Below are 25,136 nucleotides of genomic sequence, written 5' to 3'. Positions count from 1 at the left end.
GAGAACCAACACATCCTCTGAACCAAAACAGGGGAAAGGCCTGGTAATTGCTTATTCTTATTTTCAGGCTGAAAAGTCATGAGAATCACTAATTTCTGCTATTTTCATAGTTTTACGGTCATTGTCATTTTTATGCATATTCCAAAGTGCAATGTGTAAATTGAGTGACAAAAGGGGACAAATGATTCCCTTTAAGTCCTTGGTACTTGAAGTCTCCAAATGTGAGTTCATTTAACTTTTCCTGTGCCCTAGGAATTGATCCTTGATTCTTTCTCACTTGATGCTGATCATCAGAGAACCACTGGAACAATGTTAGCTTTATTGCTTCGAGTGACAAAGTGAGCGATGTTACCAGCATCAGCTGTATTATGGTCCTCAGCTTTGCTGAGGGTCTTGGCCTTTGCCGCCTACACATGACAATAGCAGACACCTTTGAATAATAAGTACCTTGTAGTCTGATTCCTCAGTAGACATTAATAATCAGAGGTTTTTCCAACAAAGTTAGCTATATATGTTTGGAAAGCATCGTAGATGAAAATATGAGAAGACAATAGGCAGACTTTCAGAAATAATTTCTAACAACATATTTACATGCCCCCAAACTGGCATAAAGGTGGTGAGCACATAAAATCCTATTGTATTTATTGTTTATTGTCTAGAAACAAGAAAGTGATTTTGCAGATCATATTTTAGCCTTAATTATTCACCTCAATCAGTTGTTTCCTCTGCATATGTCAAAACCACCATGAGGTTCCCAACTCCCCCACCTACAATATCACTTATGTATGCATTTCCTTGGGAATCTAAGTTCGGCTGTTACATGTTGATTTATGATCCTATAGAATACATTATGTAGAACTGATGAAGTAAACAATAGTACACTGTATCGCTTTACCATTTACTTTCATTGTGTATGTGAAAGCTTTCACAAAGACCCCAGCTTGTTTTGTACACTCTATAAAATAATAGCTATTTCCAATAAACCCCACCCCTGAGAACTATCAGCCTCAGTGGTCCTTCTGATCCCATTGGTCTTTTGTCATCCTTCTCACCACCTTCAAAGATTCTTGACCCATTTGTTGAGCTGGTCTCAACAGCCATGAAGGACGTCCATTATGGAATCTAAGAAAGAATAGGGATTCTATTTAAGTGTTGATATTTTCCAGATGCTCTTATTTGCAGATTACATTTTGCTAATTGCATCAAGTCCAATAATATTGAAAAGTTTCATGTGATCCACAAACTCTCTGAACAGTTTAGACTAACTATATACTTAATGAATAAGCACTAAGTAAGTGCTTCCTTTGTACCAGCCATGATGCTAGGCTTTAGGGATACAAAGTCAAAAGTGAAATAATCCCTGACTTCAATAGGCTTATATTCAAATGTAAAGATAGCAGTTCTTTAGATACATAGAGAACACATGTGAATCAGATATATAGTAAGCTTGAGAGAAAAAAAAATTAGGTGTGAGGACCAGAAAAGGACTCATTCATAAAGTCATACTTGAACTGATTCTTGAGGGTAACCAAGGATTTTAAAGAGATCAAGGTAGAGAGGAGTATATCGTAAATGTGGAAGATAGCCAGTGAAAAAGCATGGAAATAAGCAATGGAATGTTATATATAAAGAATAGCAAAGAGGCAATTGGACTGTACAAAGGAAAAAGTCCTAACTTGATAAAGAATGGCTATTGTAAAGATTATGATATTAAATTGAATGGACAACTAATAGAGCTGGTTTATCCTTATATGTATTTTAGATAGACATGATGAATTCTATTTCAGTTTGCATGGGAGGAGACTGAAGAGTTAGATTGCCTTTGGAAAATTTCACAGTCCTTTTAATAATGGCCAATTTAAAAAACAATAAGTTGAGAGTCATGGAATGCTACAAATTTTGAAAACTTAAAGCTGCGAGTAATAATGGGTATAGGAAAAATATTATCAAGGAAGAAATGAGAGAGCTATAACCAGAGGAGACCGCATGCTCCAGTATTATAAATTCAAACGATATTGCTCCAATTCATATTTCTTATGTTTACATTTGTGTGAGCTTAGGCTCAATCAGTTAACCTTCCTGGTTCTCAGTTTGCTTATTTGTAATTAGGTTAGATGGTCTTTGAGGTCCCTTCCAGTTCTTGATTTATGACTCTACAGTCCTAATGTATACAAGAAGGTCAGCTGGTTCTGTATCAAGATCAGGGGATTATGGAGAAATAGCCCACCTGCTCTGCTGCTATTCACAAATGTGAGAGGACTAGAAGAAGATCCCCAACATCCTGAGTGGTTTCCTTGGGGTGAATTTACTGGAAGGCAAGGACAAGAGATGTACAGGATGACAAGGCACAGATAGTCAATGATCTTCACAGTTGAAGGAAATATTTACACTGATAACAATATCTTAAAGTTTTAGAGTAACATATGAAAAACACTAGGTAGTGTTTAGATTAATCTGATGTTAGTGTGCTGGATGAGATGGAGAGAGACTAGTTAGGGTACTGTATTACTTGCAACATTTGTTGATATGGGCCTGCCCTAGAGTGGTAACAGTGGCGATGGGAAAAAAGTGAGTGGAAAAGATCATTAAGAAGAAATCAATGAGATTAAGCCCCTAATTGTTTACTGATATGAAGGGTAGAGAGATTTAAGATGACTCCGAGATTGAGAGACTGGGTGAAAAAAAGGAATCAGATGGTTTATATAAATTCAACTTTAGATTCAAAGATAGTTTGGGGGCAAATTTTAGACCAGTAAGGAAGCAGAAACTTGAGAAAGAGGGTAGTTTTAGAATGACAGATTTGGAATCATTTGGATAGAAACGACATTGCAATCAATACTGAAGTCATGAGGATTGATGAGATAGATATCTAAGAGAAAGGGTAAAAAAAGATGTGAAGGACAAAACCTCATTCTTAGAGGGCCACAGAAATAAGAACCATAAGACTCTGAAAATTAGAAGGAAAATTGATTATGAATCATTATTAAAGAAAGGAAGGAGAGAATAATAAAGAATAAGGGATCAACAATGTCAAAAATTGAAGACACAATGAGGATGGAATTGGACCCTGAATTTGAAGATGAGGCTATCAGTCATCTTGAATATATTAATATCCATAATATGATAAGCTTTACAGCCAGTTTTCAAACAATTAAAAATAATTGGTTTTATTTATATAGTACTTTCTCATGTGATTTTTGAAACAGCCTTGTGGAGCCAGTAAATGACAGAGCAAGCTTGAGTTTATTTACATTGCTTCTTTTCATTACACTGAAGCTACAAGGGAATGGGTCACAGTAAAGCCAGTGGACTGCAATTTTTATAAGTGTCCTAGTAAAAATAATGAGAGTAATAGGATAGTAGCTAAAGGAGGAGCTGAGTTAAAAGATATTTTTTAGCTATAGAGATATCTTAGCATGTTTTTAGGCAGAAATAAAGAAATCTGTGGAAAGATAAAAATATAGTAAAGACTATATTTAGGAAAATTAATTAACAAAAGAGTAAGACAGGGTAATTTATTCATTAGTGATTAAAGATCATTACAGGGATTATAATTGGAGTTTAATCAGTTATGCTCTATAAGTTGGAAACAATGACACTATTTATAGAAGATGACTTTGATTAGATGACCAAAAGCTAAGTCTAGAAGTCTGAAACACCTAAACCTCTTCTGGTGCATTGTCACCTAGCAACTGTAATCCAGTTTGGTTTGTCTAGGCAACCCAATTTCAAGAATACTTTTAATAACTAAAATGAGTTCCCATATGGTTTCCTTAACAAAGGCCCTTTTTTCTGAAACATGTAGGCATTTCTTTCTTAGGTGCTTTGGTGGAAAGAATATGGTTAAGTAAGGGTGTAGAAATAATATTTTAAGCATTGCAAAGGCAAATCAAGGTAGATGGGCCAGTAGAATTTAAGCTTCCTGAGGTCAACTTTCATTTTTGGATTTGTATCTCAAGTGCCTATCATATTGTCGGTGTATCTAGTAGGTACAGACTTAATTTGTGCTAAATGCAATTATTATCAAATTATTTAAATAGTTCTTTTGTGAAGGATAATCATTATGGATATTAGGGTTTATTGTCTGCTATGTGATATATGGCAAATAATCCAATGTGGTCCTATAGTCAGGGCTAGATTCAGTGTGGGAAGTAATATGTCACAGTGGGGAAAGCACTGGAATCAGTTTACCTTTTCTTGGGAGTGATATTTCTCAAACTTATTGTCTGTATGAATTAAATCTGAAAGAGTAAAGAAATTTCATTCTTTTTTTTTAATAAAGTTTAACACTAAAGATTTCAGAGAATCTCAGTGTTAGAAAGTCATCCGAGATCATCTTGTACAATCCAAACCTGAGCAGAATTTCATTATTCAACAACCCCAAAACATGTTCTTCCAATATTCACTTGAAGTTTTCATGTGATCAGTAACTCGTTACATCCCATTCCACTTGTGGATGGGATGAGTACACGGCATTTTTCTTCCCATCTGCTTCTCTGAAACTTCTACCCATAGCTACTAGGTCTGCTCACACCTTCCCTATTGTACAAATAGTTTATTTTAAAAGGTTATATATATATGTGTGTGTGTGTGTATGTGTGTGTGCATGTTATATATACATATATAGCTACACACAAAGACATATATAGATATATTCCCATGCACACTCACATATATCCTTTTGCAGATGTATAGATAGACACACACACACATATATAAGCACACACATTTACTTTTGTTTTCTATGTTATTGTTTTATTATTAAAAGCTATCAATGTTTTAAAATTGCTAGTTTTTGACCTAACTGGAAGCTGTGACTTGGTGAGGGCAGAGATAATAAGATTTCACTCTCTACCATAAAGCAGGGAATATTTGGAGTAATTAAATATGTATTTCTTTCTAAGGGTTTCTAAAGTAATGAACAGCTGGGGTCTGGATGGAACAAAACAGGGTCGTGATAAAAGATCTGAAATCATATCATTAAAAAATTATAAACAGGAACTTATAAATTTTTATCACTTGCTGTTTTTAATTAACCTTTAAGATCCTTTCATGTTGGAATACATAAAACTTGGTTGCTAAAGAAAGCATTTTTGAATTATCTCTGATTTCTCTAATGACTTTCAGGGGTGGCTTCTCTTTTGCAGTTCCACTATGACATTTTAAGACTCAAAGGTAGAGTGCCTATTAAGTTATCTTTCTTTGAGTTCTGAGATAGGCCACAGATAGCAAGAATAAATAGAACTTCTTTTTTGAATTTCTATAACCGTTTGTTATTGCAAGTGAGTTTGGTTTTAATAGTATTGATTTATGACTTTCATATGATATTGGTTCCGTTCACAACTGGTTTCCATGACGATGCATATACACCTTTTGGAAGTGTTCTGTAGCTGCATCTAAAAGCAAACAGCATTTAATAACAACAAGCATGATTTTGAATGTCAAAATCTAGGATATTGCATTGGATTCTGTACATTGTTAAGTGTTATGTTGTATTATGTGCTTATAGTTAGGTAGATTTGAGTTCAAATTCTCATGTAGATGCTCACTGGTTGCATTTCGTTGGGCAGCTCTCTGTGAAATGAAGATGACAATACTTACATCTACTTCACGGGGTTGTTTTAAAGATCAGATGAGAGTATGGTCTTGTCTTCTCAAGGTATGAATATTTCTTGGGTATTTTACTTATTGGGAATCATTTGATTAAATTTGTAGAAGCCTAGAAATAAAAACATCCAAGGCTCAAGGCAATCACTCTATTTAAGGCATAGCCAAAATTCTACTTCCTCCATAAGCCACTTTATTATTTCCCCAGTATCTTTGATAATTGGTTAAACTGTCTCTCATTCTCACTAACAATGTTTTCTTTTAAACTCAAAGAAGAAATTCCTCTATTGTTGTAACAAAGCAAATAGATTGGTCCCAAAACAATTCCTTATGCCACTTCCCACAGAAATGTTGTAATCAAGATGCAGTTCCTAGTAGCCCTGAATCCTTCTCACTTATTTCATTGTTGTTGCTTTCCTTATTGAGATTAGCTTGAAATGGGCTTTTGGTTTTTTTCTACCATCATATATGAGGATAGTCTCCAAAAGTCTTTTTCTTATTTTCTTTTTCTTTAAATAGTAGACCACACAGATTGCCATATTCAAGGACATATAATGCATCCTAAAAACAATAGCTGTCCTAAGGAATTACTCACTATCTCACCATAGCTGTCCAGAAGATTTAGGGGCCAATAGGACTAGATTTTGACAAGTTGACTTTATTTCATGGTTTAGCCTACATACCTCCCCTCATGGATACACATTCTTCCAATACTAAGAATTCTCTTTGTGTTTTGGCATATCTCTCCTAATTGTGCCTTGAATTCCGTGAATTGCTTCTTTCTTGCTCATGCCCCACATTCAGTTAATAAGATTTCCCAGCCCTACTCAGTCACATCTTAAAGTTTAACCATGATGCTTAATATTTGATGTATTAATGTAATGTTTAATGCCCATTAGATTCTTATTTAAAGATACAAATTGATTAGCACAGGACTTTAAATTTTTACTACATTGAACAGTAGGAAAACCTAGCCCTCTGTCAATTCTCAGATCACATCATCTTGGACACCTGGTACTTGCAGTACTTTTGTACCTTTGTATATCACAGAGTTTTATGAAGTCTTGGATTGACAATTACCATATATATATATATGTATATATATATATATACCTGATATATTGCTAATATTTCTCTATCTTCTATCCTTTTTTTAAAAATAAAATCCAGATTTTCTCTTTCTTGTTATGATGAGTTGGACAATTCTCACCACAGTTCTCACTTTAGCTTATACAGTGACATTTGATAAATATTCATAAAAGTGATATATTTCTATTCTCAAAAATATCCTGCAATCTATTAATTCTATTCATGAAATCAGAGAACTTTTATCAGGAGCATCTGTGAATGGGACAATTCATCCTTTTGTATGAAAGGATTTTTAAAACAACATCACAATAATAAAAAAGTGTACACACTTGGATAATAAATGAATAGGAAGTGACACAAAGGAAATACAAGAAAGGTTAACAAAAAAAATTATTAATTACCTAGGACTTAAAGGTGATTCTCAGAAATAAATGGTTTTCCTTTTTGTTTAAGAAGAACACAATTTAATAAATGATAGGTAAGCAGATTAGCTAACATGGCAGCAAAGGAAGATAATAAATGTTGGAGTGGATGTGGAAAAATAGGGACATTAATGCATTTCTGGTGGAGTTGTGAATTGATCCAACCATTCTGGATAGCAATTTGGAACTATGCCCAAAGGGAGATAAAAGACTGTCTGCCCTTTGATCCAGCCATAGCAGTGCTAGGTTTTTACCCCAAAGAGATAATAAGAAAAAAGACTTGTACAAAGATATTCATAGCTGCACTCTTTGTGGTGACAAAAAAATTGGAAAACGAGGGGATGCCCTTCAATTGCGGAATGGCTGAACAAATTGTGGTACCTGTTGGTGATGGAATACTATTGGGCTAAAATAAATAATGATCTGGAGGAATTCCATGTGAACTGGAACAACCTCCAGGAATTGATGCAGAGTGAAAGGAACATAACCAGGAGAATAGTATACACAGAGACTGATACACTGTGGTACAGTTGAACACAATGAACTTCTCTACTAGCATCAATGCAATAATCCAGGACAATTTTGAGGGACTTATGAGAAAGAACACTATCCACATCAACAGAAAGAACTGTGAAAGTTGAAACAGAGAAAAAAAATTGCTTGATCACATGGGTTGATGGGGATATTATTGGGAATGTAGACTCTAAACGATCACTTTAGTGCAAATATCAATAATATAGAAATAGGTCTTGATCAATGGTACATGTTAAATCCAGTGGAATTGAGCATTGGCTACAAGAGGGGTGTGGGAGGAGGGAAGGGAAAGAACATGAATCACGTAACCATGGAAAAATTTTCTTAATCAATTAAATAAAATAACAAAAAAGAAAAATGGCCTTCATTGATGAGTATTTTTTCCCCCAAACAATTCATAAAATTATGTACTACTGTGTGGAGGGAATGGAATCCTTTGGCTGGAAGCAAAACTCGCCTATGCTACTGAAATACACATCTTTCAAAATATAAAAGAAGAATAAAGAGTCCAGTGATTGTAAAAAAAAAATATGATAGGTAGCCAATAAAACCCCAAATGCTGTCTCTCAAATTTCTATCTTTCAGTCCATCCAGGATGCTTTGAAGATTCATTTTCTAGCTTTAAAGAACATGGTTCAGTGTCAAAAGTTTTGTTCTGAGCAGATTTCAGTGATATTCTTGGGTCCTATTCACACTTTGTGAATATTTGCAACCACTTCTAATGGAGTGTAACACTGAATTTCATATTTCTACTCTCAGAATAAACTCTCAAAATTCATTTTCTCCTTACTTGGGTGAAAAATACATCACTGAAAAAAAATCATTACTGAGCCAAAGAGCAGTTCCTAAGATTTGAGATCGATCTGTAGTCATCCATTTTCAATAAGCATTTTTGGCAGTTCTGAAGATTGGATTTAGCTATCTCCTGATTGTAACAATGAATATACTTAGTTCTTTTATTGGTAAGATAAAATTGTAATCTCCTGATTGTAATAATGAAGGTACTTAGCTCTTCCTTTATTGGCAAGATTGAATTGAAATCCATAATCTATTTTTAGATTTTAATCTACAAAAAGTATTTTAAGTACATCTACCCATTTTAACCACAAAAAGGTGTTAAGTAACTACAAAAGGTGAACTTGCCAAAAAAAAAAGGTGTTAGGTAACCCCAAAAGATATAATCTAACCAAAGAAGGTGAGAACTAAATATTGGGCAGTCCTGGAGAAAAGCATCTGCTGTGATTGGTAGATGTGAAAATTTAGGTGAGGTGACAAAAGAGAAACAGATCCTTAAGAGGACCAAAAGGGCAGAAGGAGAACCATTTTGAGAGATATTCAATTTGAGTTTCAAGTTGGATGGAGGCTCTAACTTGGAGGAGAGACTGGAAGACAGACTCTTGAGGAGCAACCGGAAGACAGACACCCAGACTTCTTTCCATTTTAGACGGTCATTGTTGGTGAGTGAAAGGCTGATTTAGTGACTCCACCTTTCTGGAGGCATGAAGCCTCCAGGAAAGGCACATTGTCTTGAGACTCTCTTCCACTGGCTGGGGCTTAGGAATTTCTAACTGGTTCAGAGGAAGCCAGAGTTTTTTTTTTTTCTCTCTCATTCCTTAATATCTTCCCTCTATTGTAAATAAACTACCATAAATTCATTTTACTTTAGTAATTCATTTTGGTTAGAAATTAAATCCCTGGTGACCACAATTTAAAATATTAAGTCCAACCACAATTAATTTTAACACAGTGTATTGTACAATATGAGAAGAACTGTGTGACATATAAAAAGAAATAATATAAGGCTGCTGCCAACATGGAGCTTACAATCTATTATGGCAGACTTGTCATGTAGACAGATAAAATAGGATTGAGAATATGGGAGATCTTTGAGAGATTTCAAAGTTCAAAAAACACAGAGATATTCTCAGTGAGTGTTTGAGGGGGGAAAAGGATTGAAGAATGTACTGATACATGGAGATTATTTTATTGTACTTATAATTAAAATGAGAGGCTGCACAATATAGTAGTAAAGGACCAGCCTTTGAATCAGGAAGATGTAGATTCAGGAATTCCTGATATCATTTGAAATCACAGTTTCAATCCCCCTTTCTTATGATTATAGAAGATATAAATGAATTCTACATTGCCTTATGGATGATCCATAATAGTTAATATAATTTTCACTTATTTGTATGTGCACAAGTATGACAAGGTATTTAATATGACAAAAATAGGAGACAAAGGAGGGGGTAAAGAAATAAACCAACAACCCAAATCCAAATTCTTTGCCCTTAGTACTCATACGACAACAACAAGGTCATCCTATGGTGCATGAATTGCTGTCACCTTCAACTTTTTCATGCCCATATGAACTTTGTGGACTTAATTAAATAATTGGTCTAGGATGAACATACCATCAACATGAAGAATGGGTCCCTGGCTTTATGTGAATAGAACAATGATCAACATATTACAATGGAAGTAGTTTACTCTGAACTACTTCTACAGGCCACACAAGGAAAGCAGCTACAAAACAACAAAATTGTAGTATTTTTTATAAGAAGGAAAGCACATTGGCATTATTTAAATTACAACTTTAACTGAAGGTTCTTTAGAGGATAATTCCTTTAACCATAAATTCCAATAAAAGTTTTCTCTAAATCAAGTATTAGCTTATGTAAGATTCCATACTGAGATTAATATATCTTGGGAAATAGCATAATCAGATTAGTGTAAATTAATAATTCTTTACCAGTCAAGAGAGAATATGTAATTTAAAGGGCTAAAAGGCAGAAGCTCAGAGGATAATGGTTTTCAAATCTATGGGGATTAAAATTCAATAATATTTTCTGACTACCATCACCAGTAGCACTCATCTAGAAAATTGTTGAGTTGTACAGGAATGCAAACTCAGCTGGACACAACAAAGGAATGTCATTAGTTCTCACAAAATGTCAAAATAGAGAATCTATATATATATATAATTCTTTAAAAAAATTTTTAAAACTCTTATCTTCTATCTTAGAATCAGTATTGCTTATTGGTTCTAAGAATTATACGGGCTAGGCAATGGAAGTTAATTGACTTGCCTAGGGTCACACAGCTAGGAAGTGTCTGAGGCCAGATTTGAACTTAGGAACTGTAAAAATTAAAATTAATCTACAATAACTAAAATATTATATTTTAAGAAATTTATTGTTGATCACTAGAAATAAAGGAATAAAAAGGTAACAAAATAAAACCATGTGCCCATTGCTAATCTACCTGTTCAAAAAGCCCTCTCCACCAAGTCACAACAGGAAGCAAAAACAACAAGACTAGGAACCCCACTGAATTTATCCCTCTGCCTATAGGGAATACATAACAACAGGAAGTCACTGGGTTCCTGGGAAATGCAGTTTTTAAAGTAACAAATTTCCAATTATATATTCCCCCCATGAGATCCGGTGGAAGACTGATCTCTCCAATGGATCTTATAAACATAACCAACTTTTAAATTACAATAATTTGGGGATAAAAGGAAAAAAGAACAAAACCAATGATTGCTGGGCACATTGACAAAAAGTCCAATTAGAGGATAGTCTCCTTTGGCATAAGAGTGTACATACAAAACAAATGCATTCAACCCCACACAGTTCAAATCACCACATCTCAAAGTTCTCTCTGGATCTTCTGGTGCAGTGTGTGGTCTCTGCAGGCATCTTCATAGTGCCTTCTCCAAACAATTCACTTTCTTGATTCAGAGAAATAGCATGTTTCTTATCCTAAAATTACTCTCAAAAGAATTTAAACTTTTTATTATAGGATGATACTACAGAACTCTTGTTTCTAGGCCTGGTTCTCAATCTACTGAGCCATCCAGCTTCCCCCTTTATATAATTCTAATAAGGAAAAGGAAACATACCAACAGATTTAAAGGTCTGGCTCCCCCAAAACTTGCTAGATGTTATTTATGTATTCAAAGAATTATAGAAGTTTTGAAATGGAATAGATTTAAAGGATATCCTTACAGATAGAGAAATTGAGGTTCAGTTTGGTGAAGTAAAAGTAAATTCCCTGCAGAATTAAAACTCATTTTCTGATTCCTAGTTCATCGTACATTCCATTATGCAGTGCCTACCCTTTGGAAACTTGCTCTAGAATTCCCAGAAATGAGGCCAGCTTAAAATGACTATATTCAGTTTCATATTTAATTGCTCAAGTGATGGGTCATTTGGGGAATGCTAGAATAAAAGAACCAAAATAGTTTTATTTTGGCTAGGTGATGTTAACTGAAGTTGCCAAAAAATAATCCCTGACAAAAACTAACCCAAACTAGCCACCCACCACTCATCTGGACAACATTCTTTCAAGAAAGAATTCAAAATGATAAAGCACAAACTAGTAACCCCTTTCTCTCTCTCCTACTTTTTTTTTCAGAGTGAGGAGGGGGCAAGTATGGAATATTGCATATCATTTCAGATATTTTAAAATATTAATTAGTTTTACTGATTTCTTTAATTTTTCTGTTTCCTTTTTCTTTTTGAAAATGCTTCATTATGAGTTATGGCTTTTTAAGAAAAGGTGATGAAAAGGGAAACAAGGAGAAATATAAGTGATATAAAATGAACTATTTTTAAAAATGTAATCAAAAAGGTTTTAAAATTGAAAAAGAGTTGGTGAGGAGTGGAAAAGTGCTTAAGTAAATCCACCGAGATGATACTATAATGCAGCAGTTCTTAACTATTTCTTTCCTATGGATTCCTTTGGCAGACTGATAATCCCCTTGGATCTTTTTTCAGAATGATAATTTAAAAGAATATAAAGGAAACAAATTATATTTAGATATAGTTGTCAAGTTAAAAACACACATGCAAGTTTTTGGACTCCAGGTTAAGAGTCTCTGTCATGAAGAGTAGCTAAAACAATGAAAAAAGTAGCAGTTGAGACACTCAGAAGATTATAGACGACAAAATCCATGCCAAATTTAAAGGAAGAGGAATAAGTCCTAACTCGGGGAGACAAATTTAACCCCATAGGCATCACTGAGCCTAAATCTGATAAAATCCATGATTAAAATATGACTGAATGGACTTGCCTCATTCTGTATGACTGAAAATCTGTTACCCTAAAAAAGAACTACATATCCCAAGAGCCCACTGACTTCCTGTCATTATGTACTTCTTGTAGACAGAGGATAAAGGGTGTGGGCTTGGGAGCCTCCCTCTCTCTGATGTAGAATCAGCATTGATGGTGGTGAGTGGGGATGACTAAAAATGGCTAACCAGCCATGGGCATGTGGTCTTTATTTTGTATCTTCTTTATTTCTTGATTTCTAATGATCATTAACAAATCTCTTAAAATATAATATTATTATTGAGATTTAATTTTAACTTTTACATTGATGGCAACCACTAGTTGTAGAAGAACCTCTCAAATTTTTAAGATAGCCTAGATAAATTTTTTTAAAGCCACATTTCTCCTGCCAAAGCTTTTTGCCCACCCCACCCACCCTCACAAACTCCAACTCTCTTTGGAGCTGCTGCATTTTTCTTTTCCTACTTTTTGCCTGATTGCTTACTCTCCATACTGACCAGGCCATTTTTAGTGTGTGGGCTGGAGGGGCTTGATGAAGAAGAAATAAACTGCTTCTCTCCTCCAACTGCTTGAGTCCGTCATTCCTCCTCGCTGCTGCTGGCTCTGGCATTGCTGATACTGCTTCCTCTTGATCTTCTGGACCCAGATCACTCACCCAGCCCCAGACCCTGGCCTCCAGAAATCCTCCTCCTAATTTCCAGCTCTGGTCCTAAATCAGATTCTGCCTCCCTGACCCAACCCTGATCGCTGTTGCTACCTCTGCTGGGCTGATTGCTGCTGAAGAGAAGCTAGCAGTCCTTGGAGTCACTCCTCAGGGAAGATGGTAAAAAACAAAACAACAAAAAAACTGTCTTTTTCCTTAGGCAATGATTAGCTATCTAATTCCCTCTGGGGAAACTAGCTTTTTACCTCAGGGGGATGGAGAGAAGAAAGAGACTCTTCCAAACAGGAAGTTGATTACAATCATGGTGTGTTCTATGAAAGAGCCCTGCATTACCTATTTCAAACAGCTTTCAACTTTAGGATGTTTTTCTTTCTACCACTGATCCTTTCAATTATATTGCCTGAGATTCAGGGGAGAAATTTATCCCCCTAAAACCCTTTGCGATTTAGGCCTTCCAATTTGAGATTCTTAAAACCCATTTTCTCCCTTGCTATGGGAGAACCCACAGTGCTGATAATATGGATCTGAATTTTAGATAAAGGAACTTTAAAGGGTCTGGAGGTGAAATTTTAAGCTGTTTCAGACTCCTTTTTTTCTTTTTTCATTCAAAGATTTTTTTTTATAATTGTCCAAATGCCACTCATTTTATACATTAATCAGTCACAATTTTCACCATGATATAAGTATTGTAGATAATAGTAGATAAAAGGAAATAAAATAATAGATAAAAAGATGGACTGGGAACTAGACAGGTTTAATTTTATATCCTACAAGAATTAATAGAGTTGTGAGCAAGGGAAGTAATTTAATCTCTCTCATTCTCAGTTTCAATATTTCTGTTTTTTTTGTTTTGATTTTTTTAAATTTTATAATGTTTTATTTAATCATTTCCAAGCATTATTCGTTAAAGACAAAGATCATTTTCTTTTCCTCCCCCCCCCACCCCCCATAGTCAATGCATGATTCCACTGGGTATCACATGTGTTCTTGATTCGAACCCATTGCCATGTTGTTAATATTTGCACTAGAGTTTGTTTTAGAGTCTCTCCTCTGTCATGTCCCCTCAACCGCTGTAGTCAGGCAGTTGCTTTTCCTCGGTGTTTCTACTCCCACAGTTTATCCTCTGCTTATGAATAGTTTTTTTTCTTCTAGATCCTTGCAGATTGTTCAGGGACATTACACCACCCCTAATGGAGAAGTCCATTACCTTCGATTATACCACAGTGTATTAGTCTCTATGTACAATGTTCTCCTGGTTCTGCTCCTTTCGCTCTGCATCACTTCCTGGAGGTTGTTCCAGTCTCCATGGAATTCCTCCACTTTATTATATTATTCCTTTTAGCAAAATAGTATTCCATCACCAACATATACCACAATTTGTTCAGCCATTCCCCAATTGATGGGCATCCCCTCGTTTTCCAATTTTTGGCCACCACAAAGAGCGCAGCTATGAATATTTTTGTACAAGTCTTTTTGTCCATTATCTCTTTGGGGTACAGACCCAGCAGTGCTATGGCTGGATCAAAGGGTAGATATTCTTTTGTCACCCTTTGGGCATAGTTCCAAATTGCCCTCCAGAATGGTTGGATCAGTTCACAACTCCACCAGCAATGAATTAATGTCCCTACTTTGCCACATCCCCTCCAGCATTCATTACTTTCCTTTGCTATCCAAGGATTGTTAGCCAAACTGCTAGGTGTGAGGTGATACCTCAGAGTTGTTTTGATTTGCATCTCTCTGATTATAAGAGATTTAGAACACTTCTTCATGTGCTTATTAATAGTTTTGATTTCTTTATCTGAGAACTGCCTATCCATGTCCCTTGCCCATTTATCAATTGGAGAATGGCTTGATTTTTTGTACAATTGATTTAGCTCTTTATAAATTTGGGTAATTAAACCTTTGTCAGAGGTTTCTATGAAGATTTTTTCCCAGTTTATTGTTTCCTTTATGATTTTAGTTACATTGGTTTTGTTTGTACAAAAGCTTTTTAATTTGATGTAGTCAAAATTATTTATTTTACTTTTTGTGATTCTTTCTATGTCTTGCTTGGTTTTAAAGTCTTTCCCCTCCCAAAGGTCTGACATGTATACTATTCTGTATTTACCCAATTTACTTATGGTTTCCTTCTTTATGTTTAAGTCATTCACCCATTTTGAATTTATCTTGGTGTAGGGTGTGAGGTGTTGCTCTATTCCTAATCTCTCCCACACTATCTTCCAATTTTCCCAGCAGTTTTTATCGAATAGTGGATTTTTGTCCCAAAAGCTGGGATCTTTGGGTTTATTGTATACTGTCTTGCTGAGGTCGCTTGCCCCCAGTCTATTCCACTGATCTTCCTTTCTGTCTCTTAGCCAGTACCAAATTGTTTTCATAACTGCTGCTTTGTAATATAGTTTAAGGTCTGGGACTGCAAGGCCCCCATCATATGTGTGTTTTTTTCATAATTTCCCTGGATATCCTTGATCTTTTGTTATTCCAGATGAATTTTGTTATGGTTTTTTCTAAATCAGTAAAGAAATATTTTGGGAGTTCAATCAGTATGGCACTAAATAGATAAATAAGTTTGGGTAGGATGGTCATTTTTATTATATTGGCTCGTCCTATCCATGAGCAGTTAATGTTTTTCCAATTGCTCAAGTCTAGTTTTAGTTGTGTGGCGAGTGTTTTGTAGTTGTGTTCATATAGTTCCTGTGTTTGTCTCGGGAGATAGATTCCTAGGTATTTTATTTTGTCTAAGGTGATTTTGAATGGGATTTCTCTTTCTAGTTTTTGCTGCTGAGCTGTGTTAGAGATATTTAGAAATGCTGATGACTTATGTGGGTTTATTTTGTATCCTGCAACTTTGCTAAAGTTGTTGATTATTTCAATTAGCTTTTTGGTTGAATCTCTAGGATTCTTTAAGTAGACCATCATGTCATCTGCAAAGAGTGATAACTTGGTCTCATCCTTGCCTATTTTGATGCCTTCAATTTCTTTTTCTTCTCTAATTGGTACTGTTAGTGTTTCTACTGCAATGTTAAACAGTAGAGGTGATAATGGGCATCCTTGTTTCACTCCTGATCTTATTAGGAATGCATCTAGTTTATCCCCATTGCAGATGATATTAGCTGATGGTTTTAGATATATACTGTTTATTATTTTTAGGAATGACCCTTCTATTCCTATGCTTTCTAGTGTTTTTAATAGGAATGGGTGTTGTATTTTATCAAAGGTTTTTTCTGTGTCTATTGAGATAATCATGTTGTTCTTGTTGGTTTGCTTGTTGATGTGGTCAATTATGTGTATCAGACTCCTTTTTTTAATGAAAGTCTCTGTATCTTATTATATATTGCTGATTGTTTTGTTTAAGATTTAATTTTGTTGTTCTAAGTTTATATATTAATGTATTCCATACTATTCTGTTACACTGAATCAGTGTAATCTATTGTGTTTTAAACTATTAGATATATTCTGTTACCGTTCCCCTATAACTATACTGAACAAAATACTGTAAAGCACATAAACAGCTTCCCCCCCCCCCCATTTTCCATTTCTTAATTGTCACATAGATGATGGATAGACTCAACCTGGCTAATAACCTTTGAAAATTTTAATGCGCTAAAAATTTAAATGGTAATTCTAAAGGGTCTTAAAAATAATTTTAATTAACTAGTGGTTTCTGAATGGATGATTTTTCTTCATAGTTATATTATAAAGAATATGGTATTAAAGGTAGAGAAACAAAGAAACGTTCTAGATCCAAATAAGTTTTACTTTGTTTAAGAATATATTTGCCTAGGTTGAAAGATTTGATACATCTGCAAAAATTGTGACAAATATCCATCAGTTCATAGGTACTTTTTGTCATATAGCAACTTATATGAAATATGATAGTGAGTTTGTTTGCTATTGTAATTTAATAGGCTATTATTACTTTGGGGATTTTGATACCTTTTGAAAGTACATTACCTTTTGTACTGCTGTTCTTTATAAAAAAACAGTGTATCATGGCCAAATTTGAAAAAGAAAATGGACCTCATTTTTTGGTTAGAAACCTTTGTATTCTACCTTTCCTTAGCTGACACAAAGTGTCAATAATTGTATCCTATATATTTTTGATTTTTAAAACTTTTTACTATAGTTTTTGCTTGCATGTGCAATATACTATTTTACTTTTATTTTTCTTTCCTTTTTGTATTTGAAGCTCATGTGTCCAGAATTTACATTTTCTTTAACTTTTTTTTATTTTGCAGTAATATAAGTTTAAAATATATTTTTCTATAATGTCAATGCATGCCCCCAAAGCTTGAGACTATAAAAATGATGCCACTGATTGTTTAAAAAAGAACTATTGGGGGCAGCTGGGTAGCTCAGTGGATTGAGAGCTAGCCCTAGAGACGGGAGGTCCTGGGTTCAGATCTGGCTTCAGACACTTCCCAGCTGTGTGACCCTGGGCAAGTCACTTGACCCCCATTGCCTAGCCCTTACCACTCTTCTGCCTTGGAGCCAATACACAGTATTGACTCCAAGACGGAAGGTAAGGGTTTAAAAAAAAAAAAAGAACTATGGAACTTTGCTTAATGATTCTGTCTGATTCCAGGACAACAGAATACAAAAAGAGCCATTGCACAGTGCCAAAGAAGCACAAAACTAAACTGCATAGTGCCTACTGAGCATAAAGTCAAAGAGACCAACCAATCCCAATGGGATTCATGAAAATTTTGAGCCAAGAAAAGAGGACTTGAACTTATTTGGTGTTCAAGGTTGTGGCTGTTTAACATGTGTTAAAGGTAGATCTTCCTTGTCCCACATTCTACCAAGTATCTCAAATTTGGCTTCTACCTGGCTCCTATAATCTAGTCCCTTTTCTGTCTTTCATGGTGTGGCAAACTTTCTATAGCCCTGGCTACTGATTGGGTAAATGCATAATTGCTTAAATCATTTTAATTGGGCCCTGATTCAAGGAACTGTTATGGATTTATTTTTCTTAACTTAAAATTTTTACATATAGGACTTTGATAGTCTATATTTCATCCAGAACATTTTTTATTTTTATTTTTTTTTAATATTTTTTACTTCTCTTGCCAATTGATTCATATACCTCATAAATCAACCATGCATCCCCAAGTGATCCCTGTGTTTTCAACACCTTATTCAGGGGGGAATGCATTATTATTATTTTAAATTGCAAATTTTAAATTCTTTTTGAGAGTAATTTTAGGTTAAGAAACATGCTACCTCTCCAAATCCAGAAAATGAACTCCTCTTAGAAGGCACCATGAAGATGCCTCCACAGACCACAAGCTACATCAAGAAGATCCATAATGACCTTTGGGTGTGGTTGATTGAAATAAAGGTTGTTTGAACATTTAATTTGAATGTATACTTGGCAATGTATATTGCCAAAAGGGTATTGCCCCCAAATGGCTTTTTGTCAATGGGCCTAGCAATTATTGGTTTTGTTCTCTTTCCCTCTTATCCTCAAATTACTGCAATTTCAAAGTTGGTACATTTACAAGCTCTTACTTGTGGCTCCTAGTAGCTGCTAGCATGAGGCAGTGGCCACACCCCGGGTAACAGCTTCGACGGGCTGACTAAACCTTGTGAGGGTAGCCATCGGGTCATAGACCCCTGGTGAACCAGGGCCTTGCTCACCCAGCATGTGAAGACTGCTTCAGCTAAACAGACAGAAGAAACCAATAAGAAGGTTCAACGGCTGAGATGGCAATGCAGCAAAGCACTGTGGAGTGCTTATTGTGTGTTGGAGCACAAAAGACAACATGGCCATCTAATTCAGCTAAGGAAGTCTCCAGGTGTAACGACTTTTTGTGCCACTGGACCCAGGCTTCCAATGCTGAGAGAGTGGGACTGTCTCTGTGCATCGACTTTTCCACTTAAATCTCCTTCACGCACAAGTGTCTTTGTGCACACTCATCTATCATAGATGAAAACACACAAAGACAATCGTCATCCTCGGTTCCTGAGAGACTACTACTACTACTACATTTACAAGAGCCACTGGAGAGACTAATCTTCCACAATTATCAGGGCGGGGGTAATATATGATGGAAAATCTGTTACCCTAAAAAAGAACTACATATCCCAAGAGCCCACTGACTTCCTGTCATTACATACTTCCTGTAGACAGAGGATAAAGGGTGTGGGCTTTGGAGATTCCCTCTCTCTGATGTAGAATCAGCATTGATGGCGGTGAGTGGGGATGACTAAAAAATGGCTAACCAGCCATGGGCATGTGGTCTTTATTTTGTATCTCCTTTATTCCTTGATTTCTAATGATCATTAATAAATCTCTTAAAATATAATATTATTATTGAGATTTAATTTTAACTTTTACAATTCAAAAGCAGTAAGATAGATAAAAGAAGAAGGGGTAATAATTGACAAAATCCAAGAACTAAAGGGAAGAAATGTGGTAAAAAGCATTTGAATAAAGATAATTAGAGGAAGAATGAGAATCAGTGCCAAACAAAAATAAATTGGTACCAAACAGGAAGAGAAAATAAACAAGAAGGCTGGGGAAAAGATGATAGGCTTGACACTGAGATATGATATAGCAATGAACAATGATGGAATATTTCAACTTTCTAGATAGCTGATGAAAAGTTCTTGAGGAAAGCCAGGTACATTGTCTGACATATGCCCTAGATTTTGAAAAAGTATATTTTATTTTAAAAGGTTTAGAGCATGCATAGGTAGCATCCTATGAACTAAAATTTTATAGAGGAAGTCAACCCAGAAGAAAGAAACAGCTGAACAATGAAAAACTTAAGACACAAAGGAAAAGAATTCTAAAAAGGAAAAAAGAGAGTTATCTAAAGAGACTGCTATGAATATATATATATATATATATATATATATATATATGAAATTCAACAAAAACTTAAGAAAAAAACAGCACAGAAGATGGTAGCAAGAACTAAAGATAAATATGAATGTGATATGATATTTCAAAAAATAATGTCAATACTCTCAAGGTTAGAAAGAAATGAAGTTGTTCAGGGAAGCTAACCCCTAAAATGAAGTAGGTTTATTAAAAACTATATTGTGGGGAAGAGTAATCGCTAAGAGAGCAAATGACCACAGCTGGGTGGGTGTGTGATAAAGATGTCTGACAACATGGACTAGGAAGAGCTGCAAAAGTCTTTTCTTTCTTCTATTTTCTATGCCAAAGAGAATAACCTTTGCATCAGAAATAAAAACAAAAATAATTAATGGAACCAAGACTCCAAATATATAATAATAAATAGCAGAGTCTCTATTCTTTTTGAATTTGTCTCCATAATGAGATGAGCTATATCTTCAGGTATTAAAAGAATTAGCCATCCTATCTATTTATATCACAACCACACTAGTACATTCACTTTTTGTATGGATTCTTACAATAACCACTTATTTTAGATCATTTCATGAAATTTCTTTATTCTCTAATCCAAGCTCCATCCATCATGGCAGTCAAAATAGTACACTTGAAGTGCAAGAACTACCATGCTACTTTTCTGTTTTTGAAGCTTCAGTGTCTCCCCATTGCTTTTAGTATAAAATATCAACTCATTTGTTTGTTATTTAGTTCTTTGAAATCTGAATCAAGCCTAATTTTCCAAATTTATCACATATTAGTTCCCTAACACTCTGCCTAAAAGTCATGTACAAAGCCCAATCCAATAGGCCCTTATTTGCAATTCCCTTTAAATAGTGTTCCTTTTCACCATCCTTTGACTTAGGATGCCACTTATGACAGGAATGTTTTTCCTTCTTACCACCACTTCTTGAAAACTCTAAAAGAATGAGATCATGATGTATTTTTCAAGGTGCCCTTTGTCATTTCTTATCCCTCCCCAACACTGTGTATCTATTTTTTTTATTTCCCTAGAAGTAGTTAAGCTGCTGCCAGATTTAATTTATTTCTTTTAAATAAATAGATTTTTTGAACATAAAGGGTTCCCTTCTCTCTCCCCTTTGGCATCCTACTTTGCTTTATTTGAAATCTGTAGGTTATTAGAATTTAGAAGATAGTTGAAAGTGGAAAATATGAAATCTTCATAACTATTCAAGACAAATTCTCAAATTCATTGCAAACATTCTACATAAGTCATAAAAGCATTAATTCACAAAATAGTGTTCTTTTTCCATTTAAACATATTAGTCTTGTGGGAGATAGACTTCACTTATACTTATACTCTGAAATATGTTCTTTTCAAAGACACACATCCTTCCCCTTCTTATTCATGAATTTTGGAGCACTAAAATATAGCAAGAGAAAAGCCATAAAGAAACCAGAGTTTTGATATACATTGTAAAAAAAATAAATAAAATAAAATGACTGTAGAAGTGGGAGAAGAGAAAAAACATAATTAACCATACCACAGAGTAGTTATAACTCATTCTTCAGCTAGATATATATGTCTCTTTTAACTTACACAAAATCCTTTAGCAGCAAATCATGGTCTTAAATTTGACTAAATTATCCTTTTTAACTTAAAAATCACAAAAGGACAAGGTAATAAATAGCCAGGAAGGTCTGGTGTAGCTGATGAAAATGAAAAATAGAATTGATTATCTTTACATTGCCTTTGGAGAAAATATCTCAATACAGGAGTGAATGACTTTAAATAACTCATATCATAGTTTCCCACACAGAATATATATTTGGAAATACACAGCATTGCAAAGTAATGCAACATACACCAAACTGGTATTTTGCCAGTTATATATGAGTATGGCATTACCTTGTTTATTATAATGTTTCATATATGGTTGTGTCCTATCATACTCAGTGAGGCTCTCTAATTCTTTACGGTGATGGTGAAGATTTACTGCTAACTGATTGAATGATAGGCGACATCCAGTGGTTTGTGTTTGAAAGAGAAGGGTGTAATTTGATTTTCTCATGCTTTGATGTTAATACTGGTATAATAAAATGACTTTGATTTCTTTTATAATACTCTAAGGTCCCAGTACTTCCATTGTATGCTCAGTTCTTTGGCTGTTGTTTTCACCACTTTCAGTGATGATCTCTCCCCTCTCCCTTTGGTTATGTTCATTAGTTTCTCAATCCCTCCAATATCAACCAGAGTTTTGGCATTCTTCATGTTTTGACTATTGACCTCATGCAGCATACAGAAGATTATTGCCATGGTCTCATCAGACAAGAGGATTGGACCACTGTCTCCTAGCTGTTGATTTACTGGGCCTTGCACAGCATATTTACCTATAAGATTATTGCTATGAACATCTAATGCCATATTCCTCAAGGCACTTGTCACAGAAGACACAGCTCTAGAATCACCCATCATCAGAAGTTCTACAATTGGAAGACATTTTTTTTTTCTTTTTGGGCAGCAGCTTAAATAGATGCAACAAACCTTCAGAGAGATCCTGGAGTGATCTTTAAGAGCTTTCTAAAATAAATGGGTTTGAGCTTTCTGTTTGAAGGGTCAGGCACAGCTTTATTTCTGATGGGTTCCATAACATTTCACTTTTTAGGTGACAGAAAATTCAGGATTAAGGCAACCCATTGATCTTGTTAAATCCATTTTTTATTCTTTCCCCCCAACAACTTGGTTCTGAATTTTTGCTGTGAGATTCTTTTCCTAATTCATTTTCCATTCCAAGTTCAATTCATTTATTCCCAGCAGCATGCCTGAAGTACTTCTAATGCTAATCAATAAGACCACTTCTTTGAGGTGCACACACAGTTCTGCATAGTCTTGCTGTCATAATTAGAAGTGTTTCACATAAGCATGTATATATTTAACACAGAATCCACAAATCCTTCACAAGCTTTCATTTGTTTCCATGCTAACTGCTGTTTGATATTAAGAAGCTGTTCCATTAAGGTTAGTTGTTTGCCCCGGTGTGACTGCAGCATCTTGTAAGAAGCTGTGGGAGAAGAAGGTCTCTTTGTGGCATATAGAGCTGTTGCTCATTGGACAGGTAATCTACTAGATCAATGCGTGTTTGAATTCAGTGGTTGGGAGTCAGTTCCTATCTACGTCCCAAAGAGTTCTCAGTGACCAGTTCTAAGAAGAAATGTCCATGCTGATAACATAAGAAGAGACAGGGCTATAGACAGAACAAATTCTTCTCAGGGTTCTATTGGTAGTATTTATAGAAGGCTGAACTTTCCTTGCTAAATGACTATTATTACTTGAGCCCCAAAATGAATGTTGTCTATTATCTGTCTTGTCCAAGTCCTGGTTATTGTGGAAACTACTTGGTTCCTGGGATCCACTGTCGAAATAAGAACTCATTTGTTTAAAAATTCATGAGTTAAGCTCTCTTTCAAGGAGAAATATCTGTTCTGGTGACTATAGAGACCCTCGTTCTGCCTCTGTGGTACAGCAATGGACAGTGTCCGAAACTCAAGGTTTGCTTACTTCAGTATCTAGCACATTTGCTAATCTCTTAGGGAATCACTTTTCAATTGACAAAATTTCTGTAATGGAGCTAACAGTCATTAAAGAGACATAAGGGGACTTTTTCCTTGTTCTGAGAATGCTTGGCGATTCTGCTCTTAAGTCTATATCCTTCTAGTTGAATGACAACAATTGGTCTACCTAATTCTAATTCTCTGGTGAGTCATTGTAACAGGAACCCAAATGGAGAGAAGGATTGGGAACAGAAGGATTCCAGTAGATGCTGAGGAAAAATAAACTATATGCTGCTCCTTCACAGAAGCAAGAATTGTAGTAGCCATAGTTTCTGGTTTCATGCCTAGGTCTGGGGAGACTTTCTGGCTGGTTTGTTGCAGCCCATTCTCCACCAAAGGGGTCTGCTCAGGAACTGGCATTTTTCTTTCCAGGTTAGGAAGTGGCTGTTGCTCTAGAATTCAAGGACACCTGTATGGAGGACTCTCAGCTGTAGCAACAACAAAAAAAGTCAGGGCCAAGAGAATTTTCCCCCGGTACCCTGCAGAACACTCTCCTACCGACCTGTACCCTTCTCTGGAACACTTCCTAATCCAGGGCAATAGAGACAGGCAACACTCCCCTCTGTCCAATGGCTCTGGTACCACCTTCTTTTTGACCAAAACAGAATCAACTCCAGATCCCTGGGTGCTGCTAAGCTCTATCAAGCAGCTCCTGATGTCCTAGCTAGTCAGCCAGCCAGCCCTCCATGTATCTGTTTTTTATTTTAAATCACCATTATCAGCATGACCACCACCATAATCAATGAAATTTTTTTCTTTTTTTAGGGAAAAAAGCATTTATTTTCTCATTTGATCCACATCACAAACCAGTAGCCTTGTGAGGCATATGTCATTATTATTACCATCCTCTTTTTACTGATGAGAAGACTATGACTTAGATTCACAGAGATATTTTCGGAGACAGGATTTGAACCTAGGTATTCCTGAGTACAAGTCAAGCACTCTATCCACCACTATACCTAGGTGCATTATAATGATAGTGATGACTACATTTCTCATGAAAAAATGGAGATAGAGACTAAATAATAGATATATTTGAACTTGTTGAAAGATATGACTCAAGGCATCATCGTTTTTTTTAAGTCAACATGACAGATCTCCAAAGGGGTGTGTACCAGGTATCTGGGCTTCACTTGTTATTGCTGAACATTTTTATCATTGTCTTGGATAAAGGGGAATGACTTGATTTATGCTAGAATTAGGTTTTAAATGAGACAGAGCTGTACAAAGTCAGCCTCACTCTCTTCCATAGTCATAAAAGTCCAGCAATAAGATACACATTAGGATAATTGGTGATGACTTGAGATGCAGT

At 35.3% G+C, this 25,136-nt stretch overlaps 1 pseudogene; it reads right to left on the bottom strand.

Moving 5' to 3' along the window:
• Positions 1-290: 290 nt before the first annotated feature.
• On the bottom strand, positions 291-24,058 carry LOC103092932 (plakophilin-4-like; annotated as a pseudogene).
• Positions 24,059-25,136: the final 1,078 nt, after the last annotated feature.

The sequence above is a fragment of the Monodelphis domestica genome, chromosome 6 (genome assembly GCF_027887165.1).
Source record: "Monodelphis domestica isolate mMonDom1 chromosome 6, mMonDom1.pri, whole genome shotgun sequence".
In the NCBI taxonomy this organism is placed as follows: domain Eukaryota; kingdom Metazoa; phylum Chordata; class Mammalia; order Didelphimorphia; family Didelphidae; genus Monodelphis; species Monodelphis domestica.
This window is presented reverse-complemented; position numbering and strand designations above follow the sequence as displayed.